The following is a 16,463-nucleotide window of genomic DNA, read 5'->3' on the forward strand; positions in this document are numbered from 1 at the left end:
ATAATACTAAAATATCACTTACCTTTATTTTATTAATTTTAATCATTATATATTGCATTTTTGTACTTATTATACAATACAAAAATGCCATATTATTTGTAACCAAAAAACAACGGCCAGAACCAGAAAAACCTATTAACCAAGAAAATTTTTTAACAGAATTAAGAGATCAATTAAATGAATTTCATATTGAATCCGGACTATCCATTTTAGAAGAGGGAGACTTATCCAACCCGTGAAACGGTTCCACTTGTGGAATTTATAAACAAATTTTTGAATTCAATCTCAGCTATGTTACCCTTGCCTTCAGCGACATTGCCTTTGCCTTTGTTTAAGATTTTGCCTTTGCCATCTACTTCGAGGGCCGCGCTTGACCGTCCTGCTAAGATAAATAAACCAATCGTAAAGTAAACACAAGCTTCCGTTCGAAGCCCAAACTTTTCCGTTCAAAGCCCACAGTATTGCGTTCTAAGTTCAGAACATATTGCGTTCCGATTTTCAATCAAATTGCATCGGCCAGCATAATTTCATTTCACAACGAGATGCGACATTTTCAGCATAAGCTTCAGCATAAGTTCTGGAAGCTTAAGAAAAGGAAAGCTTCTGGCCGAGGTTCATTGGATAATTTTTTAGAATTAAGAGTCAGTCCAATTTTATCCGAGACCGCGATCGGTTCACAATTTTTAAAAAGTGACTTGTATTAATTGTGTTTAAGAAGAAAGGTTTATCACCCGAGTTTTAAAAATAAAAAATAAATTTTTTTAGTTCATCTACTATCGACGAATTTAATTTGCACCTTCACAGGTGGTAAAGTCGATACTCTCCGCAAATACAATAACTGTCAATTAATTTAATCCCTATATAAATTAGCCAATATTATGTTACTCAACCCCGGCAGACGACGACATAAATATTATTTAATACATTTATAATGTGAAAAAGAATTCGAAACCATGGTGTGCTAGAGCTTCATTAAGGGGGTGTGCTGACGCGAGAAGTTGAGTAGGTCAAGAACAATGACATAACTTTTGACGGACAACCTTGACAATAGGGGATCGTATTGCGCGGCCCGCGACGATCCATTGGCACACGAATGTGTGAAGGGGAGGGAATATGGCCAAAACACAGCCCGATCGTATTGCGATCAAGCGACAGCTCAGCTTGTTGGGCAGTGTGGTCTGATGACTGACGAACTTTATGACTAATATTATTTTCCAGGAACTTTTAATATTTAGTCTCGTTATGTTGGAGAGGAGAGAGGCTTACCAAGATCCCACGACCCGAATACGATGTAGCTTACGCCGGCAAATGGTGCCTGAATATCGGACGCCTCTCCCTCGGCCCAAGTCCTCGTCAGGACTCGGGCACTAATATGGTCACGTAACAGAATTGGCGCCCAACGTCTAGGATATTTCATATTCCTTAAGGAATTTTACCAGGGTCCACAATCTCGGTACCTGCGGTATCGAAGTGGATGTACCTAATATGACATAGCTTTCATCTTTATTTGCCATGAGTAGTTTGACTGTTTGATAGAGCAGGGAGCTTAAATAATTTTAAATATGCGCAAACTTATTTATTTTGTCTTTAAATTAGTAACTTTAAAGTCCCCAACTTCTGTGACTATCCGTGTTGAGAGGCCTCTCAATCAGAACTTTGTTTCAGAATAGTGGCTTGACTTTAAAATGTTTTAATTTGTTGTCTATTACAATCGTAGGAATTCCCTGTTTTGTTCATGGACAAATTTACCAGAATTTCCTTAAATCAAGAACTATGAGTTATCCTTTTTATAATACTATACCTATAGCTAAGTGCCGACCGACTTTTTGTTGAAAGTAACGTAAATACAATTTATAGGTGCTTTCTGGCCGACGCCCCACGACGTACTAGTCATTTGTCAGGTCGTTTGATAGGTTTCAGTCCAAAAAGAGCAGGAGCGCAAATTTAAAATTTGTTATCTAGCATGAAAATGGTGGGCGTCACAGGTTTGGGCGGTTTTTGGGCGTTAAAGTGGGCATGGCAAACTTTTTTTTGGGTCTATCGATGGGTATTGATGAGAACAATACATTTCAGTTAACATTTTTATTCTAGCATCAAAACTGTAGGAGCCACCGTTTTGGGCGGTTTGTGGGCGTTATAGTGGGCGTGGCACTCTGCTGAAACAAACTAGTTTCCGAGATCTCAGCGTTCATCCGGACGGACAGACGGACATGGCTAGATCGACTCGGCTAGTGATCCTGATGAAGAACATTTATTCTTTATGGGGTCGGAAACGCTTCCTTCTGCCTGTTACATACTTTCCGACGAATGTAGTATACCCTTTTACTCTACGAGAAACGGGTATAAATAGGGAAAACATGTCATGTCTACATGGACGACTTTATAATATTCTCAAACTCAATTGAACAACATTATAAAGACTTAAACAAAATTTTAAATATATTACTAACGGCAAACATGAAAATCTCTTTAGAAAAATCAAAGTTTTTTAAACGCGAAACCAGTTTTCTAGGACACATCGTATCTTATAACGTCATCAAGACAGACCCAGAAAAAATTGACACCATTATTAAATATCAGCTTCCAAAAAATATTCGGGAACTAAGAAGTTTCTTAGGCCTTACGGGCTATTATAGAAAATTTTTTTTTAATTACGCCTCTATAGCCAAACCTCTAACAAAATATCTTGGAGGTCATAATGGCAAAATTTCAAAAAGAATGTCAAAAAAAATGTTAATACAGCTAGATGACCTAGCTATTAAAGCTTTTAACGAGCTGAAAGAAAATCTCATTGCTCAAGTAGAATTAGTTCAACCGGATTATAATAAAAAATTTACCTTGACCACCGACGCTTCGGACGTCGCAATTGGTGCAGTATTATCTCAAGAAGGTAAACCAATTACTTTTATTTCAAAAACCTTGACTAAAACGGAACAAGTTTATGCAACTAATAAGAAGGAACTTTTAACCATAGTATGGGCTCTTAAAAATCTAAGAAACTACTTATAATTGAAATCCAAACCGATCATCAACCATTATCTTTCGCAATCTCTAATAAAAATCCTAATATCGAAATGAAACGCTGGTACTCCTTCATAGAAAGTTTCACTCCAAAAGTCATTTATAAGCCAGGTACAACTAATGTAGTTGCAGACGCCCTATCAAGGATTCAGATCAACAACTTAACTTACAGTAACGAATCGGTCTCAGATCTAAACATTCAGCGTTCAGCAGAGAGTAGTTTTGAGAGTGTTATACCCGTAAACCCCTAAACCAGTTTAAGCAACAATTGCTATTAGCAACGGGGAGGTATACAATACATGAGTCGATTAATATATTCGAAAATACCAGACATATAGTAGAATTTGACACTCCAGAAAATTTGATATCAATATTAAGGGAATATATTCCTCTTAATTTAACGGTAGGTATTCATTGCACTTTAGAGGACTTTTATAGAATTTAAAAACCACTTAAAGATAATTTTGTGAATAAATTTTTGTATACAAGAATATTTGTTCAAGATGTGGAAAATTCTGAAGACAGAGCACTTATAATCGAAGAAACAAATAGCAGAGCACACAGGGGACTTGACGAAAATTATAAACAAACCAGTAGATTGTATTTCTGGCCAAACTTACTTACAAAATTAAAATATATACAAAATTGTACAATTTGCAATGAAAACAAGTATAACAGACACCCAATTAAAATTCCAATTGGAGAAGCCCCAATCCCGAGTAAGGAAGGCGAAAATTTACACATCGACACATATTACGCGCAAAGTCTTACTTTCATAACTTGCATTGACGCTTACTCAAACTTTTTAGTAGTAAAAGAAATCCAAAATAAATTAAATATCGAAAACAAATTAATGGAACTTCTTCAACAATTTCCGCAAGCCAAAGTAATAATGACCGATAGTGAACCAAGCTTTACCTCGGCCCAATTGCGGTTGCGGTGCGGTTTAACTTTACATTACGCAGACCCGAGGCACAGTACCTCAAACGGACAAGTTGAAAGGGAACATTCGACACTAACAGAATTAGCTCGATGCATTAAAAAATAATTTAATTTAACCGACTTTTCCGAAATAGTAATAAGAGCCGCTCAAGAATATAATCAGAGCATTCATTCTGCAACGAACCAAAAACCTTTTGACGTACTATATAATAAAATAAAGCACGATAACATTCCTCAAATTTTAAAAAATACACAAGAGAAAATGTTAGAAACACATAATGAAAACAGAAAAGAACAAGTATATCACGTAGGACAGGTAGTTTATGAAAAGAAACACGGAGAAAGAAATAAACTTAGAACTATATATAAAAAACAGTAGTTAAAGAAAATTTACCTAACAAAATAATAATCAACAATAGAAATAGAATTATTCACAAAAATAATATAAAATTCTAAAAATTTATATGTTACTTTTTTTTACCTTTTCCAGAAAATGTTTTATCAGGTGCTCATACTACACCTTGTTTTATTAACAAAATCAGAAATAATTGGCTATACAAGTCACGAGTATCTTTTATTCACGGGCAATAAAGACGTATTGACGTATGATTCATACGCAGAATTATTCCACGTAACTAACTTAAGTTTTTATAAAGAAATAATAAAATTGGAATCAGATAATATAAAAAGGGATACTCGATAATGGGAAGATAAATATGACATAGAAGTAATCGAATTAATTTTATCACAATTAATATCAACTAGATCAAAAAGGGGGATAAATGATATAGGCACTGTGTGGAAATGGTTAGCTGGAACTCCGGATCATGATGATTTTATTAAAATACGGAATAAAATCGATGAATTAATTGAAAATAATAATAAGCAATTTATTATCAATTCCAAACTGTTAAAAGAAATAGAATCTCTCTGATGATTTTAAAAATGTTTTTATTGATCAAGATTTACCACTGCGAAAACATCGCTTACGATTATTAACATTTGATCTGCAAAATTTAATTGACACAATCACACTAGCAAAAATTGACGTTTGTAATACCAAAATATTAAACAATGATGACATCATGGAAATATTAAAACATGAACAAAAACCAGTAATTATCGCTGACTTAATGGACATCTCTGTTTTTAAAATCGCACTGCATAAAGAACTAGTAATAATTTATATAAAGTACCCAATAATAAAAAACAGAAGCGAAATATATCACGCTAGAGCGATTTCTCAAATCGATGGGAAACTAGTACTTGCGCAAAATGCGCAAATATGTTGTATGAAATGTCTAACTTTAAGAATGAACTTTTTAATAATTATTGCACTATAAATAATGAAAAAACTTGTTTTACCCGCTTATTAAATGGCGAGAGATCCACTTGTAAAAAAATAAGAGAGAAAAATAAAAAAATAGACATCATACAAGATGGTGCCATTCTTATAAATGGTAACAATATTGTGAACAACTCCCATTTAAACGGTTTGTTTTTGATAACATTTAATGGTACAACCGAAATTAATAATATTTCATATACCAATTTGGAAAACAAAATTCTTAACTACTTAACTACGAACCACTTCAAAAATTATGAAATATCCGATTACATATTGTTGGGGCGGGGTGGCTTGATCCATGAAATAGTTGAAGCCCCAAGATCGAATGGTACGCATAAAAACACGATGGGTACTTTAGGGGTTTTTACGCGACGTGCGTAGATGTTTATTGGATCACTTTGAAATAAGAACTGCTTAAGCCTAACTTAACTTAAGCGCTCCAGAGCAGAGCGGAGACTTAGGGGAGAGATGAAGAGAGAGCGGACGGCAGTGCGAGCGCGCGAGATGTAGACATCTGGATAAAACTGCCGCTCGACACTGCCACCTGAAATTAAACGCCCTTTTGGCGTAAACACATATTATCAAATAACTCAGAACTTTCTTGAGATAATATAAACATTTTAAATCCATTCATTAAAATTAATAATACTAAAATATCACTTACCTTTATTTTATTAATTTTAATCATTATATATTGCATTTTTGTACTTATTATACAATACAAAAATGCCATATTATTTGTAACCAAAAAACAACGGCCAGAACCAGAAAAACCTATTAACCAAGAAAATTTTTTAACAGAATTAAGAGATCAATTAAATGAATTTCATATTGAATCCGGACTATCCATTTTAGAAGAGGGAGACTTATCCAACCCGTGAAACGGTTCCACTTGTGGAATTTATAAACAAATTTTTGAATTCAATCTCAGCTATGTTACCCTTGCCTTCAGCGACATTGCCTTTGCCTTTGTTTAAGATTTTGCCTTTGCCATCTACTTCGAGGGCCGCGCTTGACCGTCCTGCTAAGATAAATAAACCAATCGTAAAGTAAACACAAGCTTCCGTTCGAAGCCCAAACTTTTCCGTTCAAAGCCCACAGTATTGCGTTCTAAGTTCAGAACATATTGCGTTCCGATTTTCAATCAAATTGCATCGGCCAGCATAATTTCATTTCACAACGAGATGCGACATTTTCAGCATAAGCTTCAGCATAAGTTCTGGAAGCTTAAGAAAAGGAAAGCTTCTGGCCGAGGTTCATTGGATAATTTTTTAGAATTAAGAGTCAGTCCAATTTTATCCGAGACCGCGATCGGTTCACAATTTTTAAAAAGTGACTTGTATTAATTGTGTTTAAGAAGAAAGGTTTATCACCCGAGTTTTAAAAATAAAAAATAAATTTTTTTAGTTCATCTACTATCGACGAATTTAATTTGCACCTTCACAGGTGGTAAAGTCGATACTCTCCGCAAATACAATAACTGTCAATTAATTTAATCCCTATATAAATTAGCCAATATTATGTTACTCAACCCCGGCAGACGACGACATAAATATTATTTAATACATTTATAATGTGAAAAAGAATTCGAAACCATGGTGTGCTAGAGCTTCATTAAGGGGGTGTGCTGACGCGAGAAGTTGAGTAGGTCAAGAACAATGACATAACTTTTGACGGACAACCTTGACAATAGGGGATCGTATTGCGCGGCCCGCGACGATCCATTGGCACACGAATGTGTGAAGGGGAGGGAATATGGCCAAAACACAGCCCGATCGTATTGCGATCAAGCGACAGCTCAGCTTGTTGGGCAGTGTGGTCTGATGACTGACGAACTTTATGACTAATATTATTTTCCAGGAACTTTTAATATTTAGTCTCGTTATGTTGGAGAGGAGAGAGGCTTACCAAGATCCCACGACCCGAATACGATGTAGCTTACGCCGGCAAATGGTGCCTGAATATCGGACGCCTCTCCCTCGGCCCAAGTCCTCGTCAGGACTCGGGCACTAATATGGTCACGTAACAGAATTGGCGCCCAACGTCTAGGATATTTCATATTCCTTAAGGAATTTTACCAGGGTCCACAATCTCGGTACCTGCGGTATCGAAGTGGATGTACCTAATATGACATAGCTTTCATCTTTATTTGCCATGAGTAGTTTGACTGTTTGATAGAGCAGGGAGCTTAAATAATTTTAAATATGCGCAAACTTATTTATTTTGTCTTTAAATTAGTAACTTTAAAGTCCCCAACTTCTGTGACTATCCGTGTTGAGAGGCCTCTCAATCAGAACTTTGTTTCAGAATAGTGGCTTGACTTTAAAATGTTTTAATTTGTTGTCTATTACAATCGTAGGAATTCCCTGTTTTGTTCATGGACAAATTTACCAGAATTTCCTTAAATCAAGAACTATGAGTTATCCTTTTTATAATACAATACCTACAGCTAAGTGCCGACCGACTTTTGTTCAAAGTAACGTAAATACAATTTATAGGTGCTTTCTGGCCGACGCCCCACGACGTACTAGGCATTTTTCAGGTCGTTTGATAGGTTTCAGTCCAAAAAGAGCAGGAGCGCAAGCATTATGGTAACGCATTTAGCAATTGAGGTGCCGGTCTTCTGTTCGTTTGTCGATCCAGGACAGAATGGTGGTGGGAGGTTGACAGGAAACGCAAAGCCGACGCCCCACAACGTACTAGGCATTTGTCCGGTCGTTTGCTTGTTTCAAGTCTTTGCGGTTTCCGTTGACATATTTGGGCGGTGGACGATCTTTAGTTTCTCTGGCCGACGCCCCACAATGTATAAGGCTAGTTGGTCAGGTCGTTTGCTTGGTTCGAGTTCAGAGAAATAGGAGACGTTTTGGACAGATTCCTTATCTAACGGCCGTTCCGTTTGGAACATTTGAGCTGAATAGAAAGGGAAAGTAAGGGCATGTTAGCTTAGCGGAACCCCGTTGTGTAAAAGCGGCTAACACCCCTAGTTAGGGATATTTATTTTGTTTTGTTTTTGGGGCTTAAATATCGGACGGTTCTTGACCGAAGAGAAACTTGAGAAGCAGAGAGAAGCATTTTATTGTCGACTTATTCAGCGTTTACGTCGCTGACCGGGTGTTTTGAAAAGAATCACGTGAACCTTTTACATTAAACGAAAATTTGAGTGCATGTTTTAATCAGCATTAAGCATTATATAAGAAAGGGGAGGCCTTTAAAGAAAGCCTAGTCATTTAAATGAAGGGGGCCAAGAAGAAGGTCCTATTCCAACCCATCACCGGTAGAGTGACCCGAGCAACAACGCGCGGTGAAAATCACCAACCACGGAGTGCAAGCGCGCCAAGGCTAGGAGATTCACCTGAAAGAGAGCCGTGGGAGCTCACCCAGAATTAGCCAGATCAGGTAGATACCCTGTCTGAAGAAAACAATCTGGACCAGTATACTGAAATGGAAGAAACCGCCGGTGGGGAGAATCTACCCCTAGGACCGCCGAAGGGGAGATCAAGCATGCTTCCTCAATTTCAGAGGCATGAAGAGGACAACTTAGAGGCTACCGAGCGGCGGGAACAAAGATTGATGGAGCTCTTGAGGCAGAGCAACGAAATGCAGCGTGGTATGAGCGCCCAGATAGAAGCTCTGAAGACACAAATAGCAGAATTGCAGTCTCCGACATCCAGGAGACCCGAACATAAGGGACTGACTTCGCCGCCCCGAACTGTTCTAAATCCCACTGACAGTTTCTTGAGGTACCAAGAGACTCCGCCTCTGGAACCGGTTACACAGGTCATGCTCAATAGCCAGATGCACCGGTTAAGAACACCCAGGCGAGTTGATACTCCGTCACACAGGCAGTCCCGAACAAACGAAAGGGAGTCGAGTCACCAACTGCATCCAGAGATCGATCGGAACTCATCATTTCAGGGACCGAGACCACAAGATGTCAGATTAGACAGATGGAACCTAAAGTTCGATGGAAGTGGTCGCGGCATGACAGTTGAAAGTTTCCTGTTCCGCGTGGACCGACTGCAAGAATTGTATGACCTCAGCCGTCAACAAGTCTTTCGTGAATTCCATCTTCTGTTGGCAGGTGCAGCCACGAAATGGTATTGGCAGTTAATGGTGGACAAGGCAGAAAACTACGATTTTGACTACTACTCATTGACCCAAGAAATGAGACGGGCATTTTCCACTACCGGAAGTGACCTTATGAAAGTCAAAGAATTAATGGAACGCAAGCAAGGGCCACACGAAACCTTTAGCGATTATGTCTCGGACATGCATAACTTGCATTTCAAGCTCAAGCACAAAATCGCTAAAGATGAACTCGTCGAGCTCTTGAAGGACAATATGAACTCCCACATGCACAGTGGTCGCTGCAATAGGCCATAAATAAAAAAATTGATTTTGAGCTATTCCAACGAAACCCACTTTTTCTAACAGCGTATTGTCCAAACTGGCTCGGAAGATGCAGACAGCGAGACACGAACAACACTATAAAATACTAAAATTATATGATGCCCCAGCAGACTATCGCCGACTCAAGCAAAAGGTGGTGGACACAGTGGTGAGCGTGCAAAATGACAACCGTTTCTTTGCCAAAACGAAGGTCGATGGAGAAGAGATACTCGCATTACTGGGTGGTGGACACTGTGGTGAGCGTGCAAAATGACAACCGTTTCTTTGCCAAAACGAAGGTCGATGGAGAAGAGATACTCGCATTACTGGACACAGGCGCCAGTGCGAACTGTATTGACAGAAGAGCGCACGCTTTCTTAAAAAACCGGACGAGGCCGATAAGGAAGCTAAGTGAAGAATGTGTACGCACAGCCAGCGGTGGTGAGACCCAAGTAACCGGAGCCATACGTTACCTGTGGAATGGGTAGGAGAAACCAAGGACCTAGAGTTTTTGATAGTGCCAGGTCTGAAACAACGATTTTATTTCGGAATTAATTTCTGGGATACGTTCAGCCTCACATTCTTCGGTAAAGGTGGACGCGAGATTGCCGCCGTTGAAACAACACCGGATTTCGACCTTATGACCGGAGACCTAGACATGAACAATACGCTCAAGCCCGAGACCGCCTATACCCCACATCAGCTTACCCCAGAACAACATTGTAAGCTGCAGCAAGTGATAGACACATACCCTTCTTGTCTAGAAAAAGGATTAGGAAAGACCAGCTTAGAGCAACATATAATTGAAGTGACCAACGAGGACCTACCAATCAAGCAGCGACATTACCCGATAACCCCAGCTAAACAGAAGCTGGTGTATGCCGAACTGGATTGCATAATAGGTCTATGCGTGATCGAAGAGAGCAATAGTAGCTGGAGTTCACCGGTAACACTAATGCAAAATGGGCCGAAAAATCGACTTTGCCTTGATGCGAGTAACGTAAATTCCCGGACGATCAAAGATGCGAATCCACTACCACATATCGAGGGTCTGTTGAGTCAACTACAGGAAACGTATTACATTTCCGCAATTGACTTAATAGACGCCTTTTGGCAAATACCTCTCGAAACCAAAAGCAGAGAGAAAATCGCGTTTACAGTGCCCGGCAGGCCACAGTATCAGTTTACAGTCATGCCGTTCGGCTTGTGCAATGCCGCGCAGCGAATGTGCCGACTAATGGATAAAGTTATACCAGCGGCGCTACCCGAAAATGTATTTGTGCATCTGGATGACTTACTGGTCTGTTCACCTACATTTGAAGCCCACATTGATATGTTGAGCCAGGTCAGTGCCTGCTTACATCGGGCAGAGCTAACAATAAATGTAGACAAGAGCAAGTTTTGCTACAGCCAGGCAAGATATTTAGGATATGTAGTTGGGGGAGGATGCATCCGAACGGATGATGCGAAAATACAATCGATCCAGGAATTTCCTCAACCTAGCTCCGCCAAACAGTTGCGGAGGTTCCTGGGGATGGCAGGCTGGTATAGAAGGTTCATCCAAAACTACGCCCAGACAGCGGCACCGCTTCACGACTGTTTGAAGAAAGACCGCATAAAGAAATTTGAATTGTCAGAAGAGGCATTCAAGGCGTTTGAACTTTTAAAAACCAGCATGGCAACATCACCTGTACTCGTCACCCCAGATTTTTAAAAACCATTTACCATCCAATGTGATGCCTCGACCACTGGAGTGGGGGGAGTTTTTTGTAAACCGATGACGAGGGCGGATAACATCCAATTGCCTATATGTCAGCCAAATTGAACAAAGCACAGCGGAACTACAGCATAACCGAGTTGGAATGCTATGCCGCTATCCTGACCCCGCTATTCTAAAATGGCTGATGGGTCAGAAAGACTTATCAGGCAGGCTTGCGCGATGGAGTCTGAAGCTACAAGCGTTTGAATTTACCATAGAACACAGGAAAGGGTCACTAAATGTAGTCCCAGATGCTCTCTCACGAGTTCATATGGAAGAGCTACAGAAGGCTGGTGCGGAAGAACTGGACATACACATCAACCTCGATTCGACGGCGTTCCAGTCATCGGATTATGTCAACCTAGTGCAGGCGGTGGACGAAAATTTAGGTAAAAGTCCAGACCTTAAAACATCAAAATTTAGGTAAAAGTCCAGACCTTCAAACATCAGAAGGCTATGTATATAAACGGATGGGATTCTGCCTAAACGACGCCGTGGATGAAACTCGAGCATGGAAGCTCTGGGTTCCCGCCGAGCTGCGACCCGATTTAGTCTGGAGAGCACATCATGCCATAACCGCAGGGCATGTGGGGTTGCACAAATCACTAGCCAAATTAAGAAATTTTTACTTTTGGCCAGGGATGGCTTTAGATGTCCAAAAAGTAGTGAAGGAATGCGAGGTCTGTAAGATCACCAAGACCGCCAACAAAAATGACCGACCACCAATGGGAGAACAGCGGGTTACGGAGCGGGCTGGCCAAAGGTTGTTCACCGACTTTATGGGTCCGTACCCGAGGACCAAAGCTTGGAATTCGGTGATTTTTGTATGCCTAGACCATTTCTCCAAGTTTGTCTGGCTGCAGCCGATGAGACATGCAGTAGCTGCAGAAGTCATCAAATTCCTCGAGACCAAAATTTTCCATCAATATGGGGTCCCCGAGTTCATACACTCGGACAACGGCAAGCAGTTTGTGTCTCAAATTTTTGGCGAGCTAATGACCCGCTAAAGTATTCGACACGTAAGGACTGGACTTTACTCCCCGCAAGCGAATGCGGAGGAGAGGGTAAACCGATCGGTACTCCAAATTTTGCGAGCGACAATTGCCACCGATCACCGAAATTGGGATACCCAACTAAGTCGAATAGAGTGTGCCCTTAGGAATGGCCTACGCGATGTTCGGAACGCGGATGGTTACCCATGGAACAGCCTACCCGATTCTACGAAAGCTGGGGGGAATACAGGCAGGAGATCCACAGATAAGTCTTCCAGACAAGATGGAACGACAAAAGGTGACCCAAGGATTGAACCGAATTCATGAACGCGCGGAAAAGGCATATAACACCCGTAGCAAGCTCGTAGAGTTTTCCGTAGGACAAGTTGTCTATAGGAAAAACTACAAGCAGAGTAACAAAGCTGACGGATATAATGCCAAGCTTGGCCCGAATCGAATTCGCTGTGTTGTACTCCAGCGTAAGGGCAAAGCGCTATATGAGCTGGGCAATGCAGTAGGGAAGTGTCGGAGTATTTCATGCTAAAGACCTGTATGTCGCCTGAACCTTTGAACGTAATCCGACGACTCCAGAAGGCGACAAACTTAGAACTGTGGGATTGCACGAGTTGATAAAAGGTCCCGATCACCTGATGAGGTGAACACGTAATCGGAACTACCCTGATTCCGCTATAAAAGCCACAGCCGGGGACAGAAAATTAACCAGACATTATGAACACCTTCACCACTTACGAACAAGCAATCAAAGCTGCTCACCAGCGTAGGCAGGGCCTCTTAACTAACTTTCCTCACGGAATGGATGAGCAAGAGATCAGACGAAGGACCTAGAATCAGAGGGATGACCGAAGTCAGTTGCTCCAAGTCCAGGAGCAACTTCGGAAGGAGTACGAGAGCAGGGCCTCTTATCTAACTTTCCTCACGGAATGGATGAGCAAGAGATCAGACGAAGGACCCAGAATCAGAGGGATGACCGAAGTCAGTTGCTCCAAGTCCAGGAGCAACTTATTAGGACGCAAAGGCAAATATTCAAAATACAAGAGAATCAACAAAAGGTGGGGCGGCACATGAACCGCTTCACCAGAAAGTTGGCAAGGAGAAGCCCGCGCCTGGGAGTCCTAGCGCGGGAAGATATAATGCTTATACTAAGAAAACCTTGAGTTAAGAACTATGTCTAGTACTTAAATAAATATATAATAAATAAGTAAAAACAAAAAAAAAATATAAAAAAAACAAAACAGAACAAAACAAAATTCTTATACTTTTAATATTTTTTTCCTCGGGAAATGGGAAAACTTTTCACCTTTCAGCTGAGTAGCCCCCGGTCAAACACCATGGTTATGGCACACTCAGCAATTTTATTCTAAACTTTTTAGCTTTTTCTCACTTCTTCATTTTTTTAGATATTATTTTTCATTTGAGCTATATTATATATTTTATTTTGAGCCATATCTTTTGTTTACAGGTATAAATATGTATGTATGCATGTTTCCGTGCGAGGCCGGAAAGCTTTTTCGTTTTCAGCAATAAATATCTTTACTAAAAAAAAATAATAACATAATAAATAAGTACAATAATTAAATAATAAAGTAATAAGCCCGACTAGCTCATCTGAGACTGCGTTAAAGTAGTGTCGAAGCCACACGTAAATGGGCGCCTAAGAGAAAAAAAAAAGGAGAAGATGAATAAATAGAAGAATGGCCGTACGAAGATTTCTTTTGCGAAGTCATTCCATGCGTATGCCTGTTTCGTACGCCCTCCCCCATAGAAAGATTAACCCCGGCAAAACAACTGTCTTAAGTTGAGGGTAGGGGCCGCTAATGACTAACCACACTCAGATTAATAAGGGCAAAACAGAAATTCAATTCGACAACTCACGGGTGTCGCGTGGCCAGAACAACGACCACGATCGACCTGCTCGTCACCGTACTCCAGAAAGGTGGCAAAGTGCACCAGCCGGCCGTTGACTCCTAAAATAGGGGAAATAGAGAAACAGTACGCCTAGGTGGGAACACCCAGTTAACTCATCCAACATGGGGGAGCTAGCGAAAGCTTTAGTCCGGTATAAAAGACCCCAGCCAAATAGAGAAGTCAGACAGAAATTGTTCTGATCTCTCCCTGACAGTGGTCTAGATGTACAACTACCATCAACACAGACCACGACTGGAAGAAGGCTGGTGTCCAGAAGGATGTCTTGACCGTTTCCCTACGATCAACTTCACTCAGGAGAAAGTCCTGATTACTGGTCCTGCGCTCGACCACATTCTAGAGGAAGTCAACCTGAAAAAAAAATATCCTGAAGGACGAAAAGAACTAGTGAACCAGGTGTAGGACCCCAAGTTGGGCGGCGAAACCTCCAATGTGATTAACCACGTAGAGATCGTTGACCACAGGGATGATATTCAAGATGTCAACAAGACCCTTAAGCTCATAGCTGGACTACTACTGGTTATAGTGATCCTTAAGGTTGTTAGGATCTACAAGCGCCCTGTTCAGAGACGCCGCGACCAACATCATGCCCTGGAGACAGTGGTGACCCACATCGGAGCATAAGCCGAGCAGTTGCAGTGAAGTGGAACAACAACAAGACAATAAAAACCAATAAAAGGCAAATAAACTGCATTCAAAGTTAACAAAAAGTAAATCGCCAAAAACAATTACAAACAATTTGCGAGTACATGCATTTCTGAATGCAAGTGTAAACAGAACCATCAAATACATACGTGAACAAGAAATTGGAGCTGCACCGACCAGCCCCAGCTCGAGCATTGGAACTGACGTGCGCCGCAGTGGAACTCGCAATCGATGCATACATACATACATATCTATACAGCGATAGTGTTATTTTTTTTTGTGTAACGTAATTTTTGTGTTTTGTTTTTGTAAACCGCCATCAAGTCTTGCACGTATATATATATATATAAACCAATTATAAAATCTCCCAAGGCCCAGGATCCGGAGCGTCGAGATCTCATCGCCCAGGATTAAAAGGAGGGTAAGTTCGTCGGAACACGGTTCCTTTCTTATAAGTACATATATATATATCCGTGCACCATGATTACCTCAGAAGCTTTAGCAAAAACTGTAGACACTGATCCACAATTTAACGAAGGAGATCTATACTTGTTATTAAAAGCAACCCTACCAATAACACTGAATGAATTGGAGTACTTATATATTGAGACCTTCCGTCTAGATTTTTCACCACTTGCCCACTGTAATAAGACCGAAAAGGCAATAATTATCTCTACCGTTCCAACGGTCATTGTCCTCTCCCGTCTAGATAAGAATTTATTTTTGGGCAATGTTAATACTTTCCTAGTTAAGACAAAGAATTAATCTGTTAGGAATTCATGTAATAATATATAAAATCCATATATAATAATTGTTTCATATATATAATCTTTTAGATATACTTTTCTTTTTTATACCTTTTTTATACATAATAATTAAATGTTAATTTTTCAGCGGCGAGTATCAGCCTTGTAATTGTACAAGGTGAGTTCCAAAGTAAACAGGACTTTTTTAATCAAGCGCCCTCTAGTGGCGCCACCTATATGTCAACTGGTGCGTTAAAATTTGCTATCGTTTATCGACTTCCAGTAAAAATTTCATGACATTTCATCTATTGGAAGTGAGGTTATTGCGTTTTAAGTGTCAGTATGTTTTTGTCATCGGTGCGAAAATGAGCTTCGAACAAAGAGCCAACATTAAATTTTGTTTTAAAATTGGTAAAACTTTTACCGAAACGTTTCAATTGATGAAACAAGTTTATGGCGATGATTGCCTATCCCGTAGCAGAGTGCACGAGTGGTTTCAACGTTTTCAAAGTGGTCGTGAGGACGTAAATGACGATGAACATGTGAGCCAACCAAAATCCGTGATTACCGAAAATTCCATCGAAACTGTGCGTGAATTCATAAAAAATCAGACGAAATCATCATTGAAATTCATGGAAATAGAATTGAACATCTCCAAAACATCGATTTATCGCATT

At 40.1% G+C, this 16,463-nt stretch overlaps 1 protein-coding gene across 7 annotated transcripts in view; it reads right to left on the reverse strand.

The window, feature by feature from the left end:
• Positions 1-16,463, reverse strand: part of LOC139355046 (uncharacterized) — a 118,993-nt gene that overhangs the window by 51,578 nt on the left and 50,952 nt on the right. The gene's annotated exons all lie outside the window — the stretch shown is intronic.

This window comes from Drosophila suzukii, unplaced genomic scaffold (genome assembly GCF_043229965.1).
Source record: "Drosophila suzukii unplaced genomic scaffold, CBGP_Dsuzu_IsoJpt1.0 scf_7, whole genome shotgun sequence".
Classification (NCBI taxonomy): domain Eukaryota; kingdom Metazoa; phylum Arthropoda; class Insecta; order Diptera; family Drosophilidae; genus Drosophila; species Drosophila suzukii.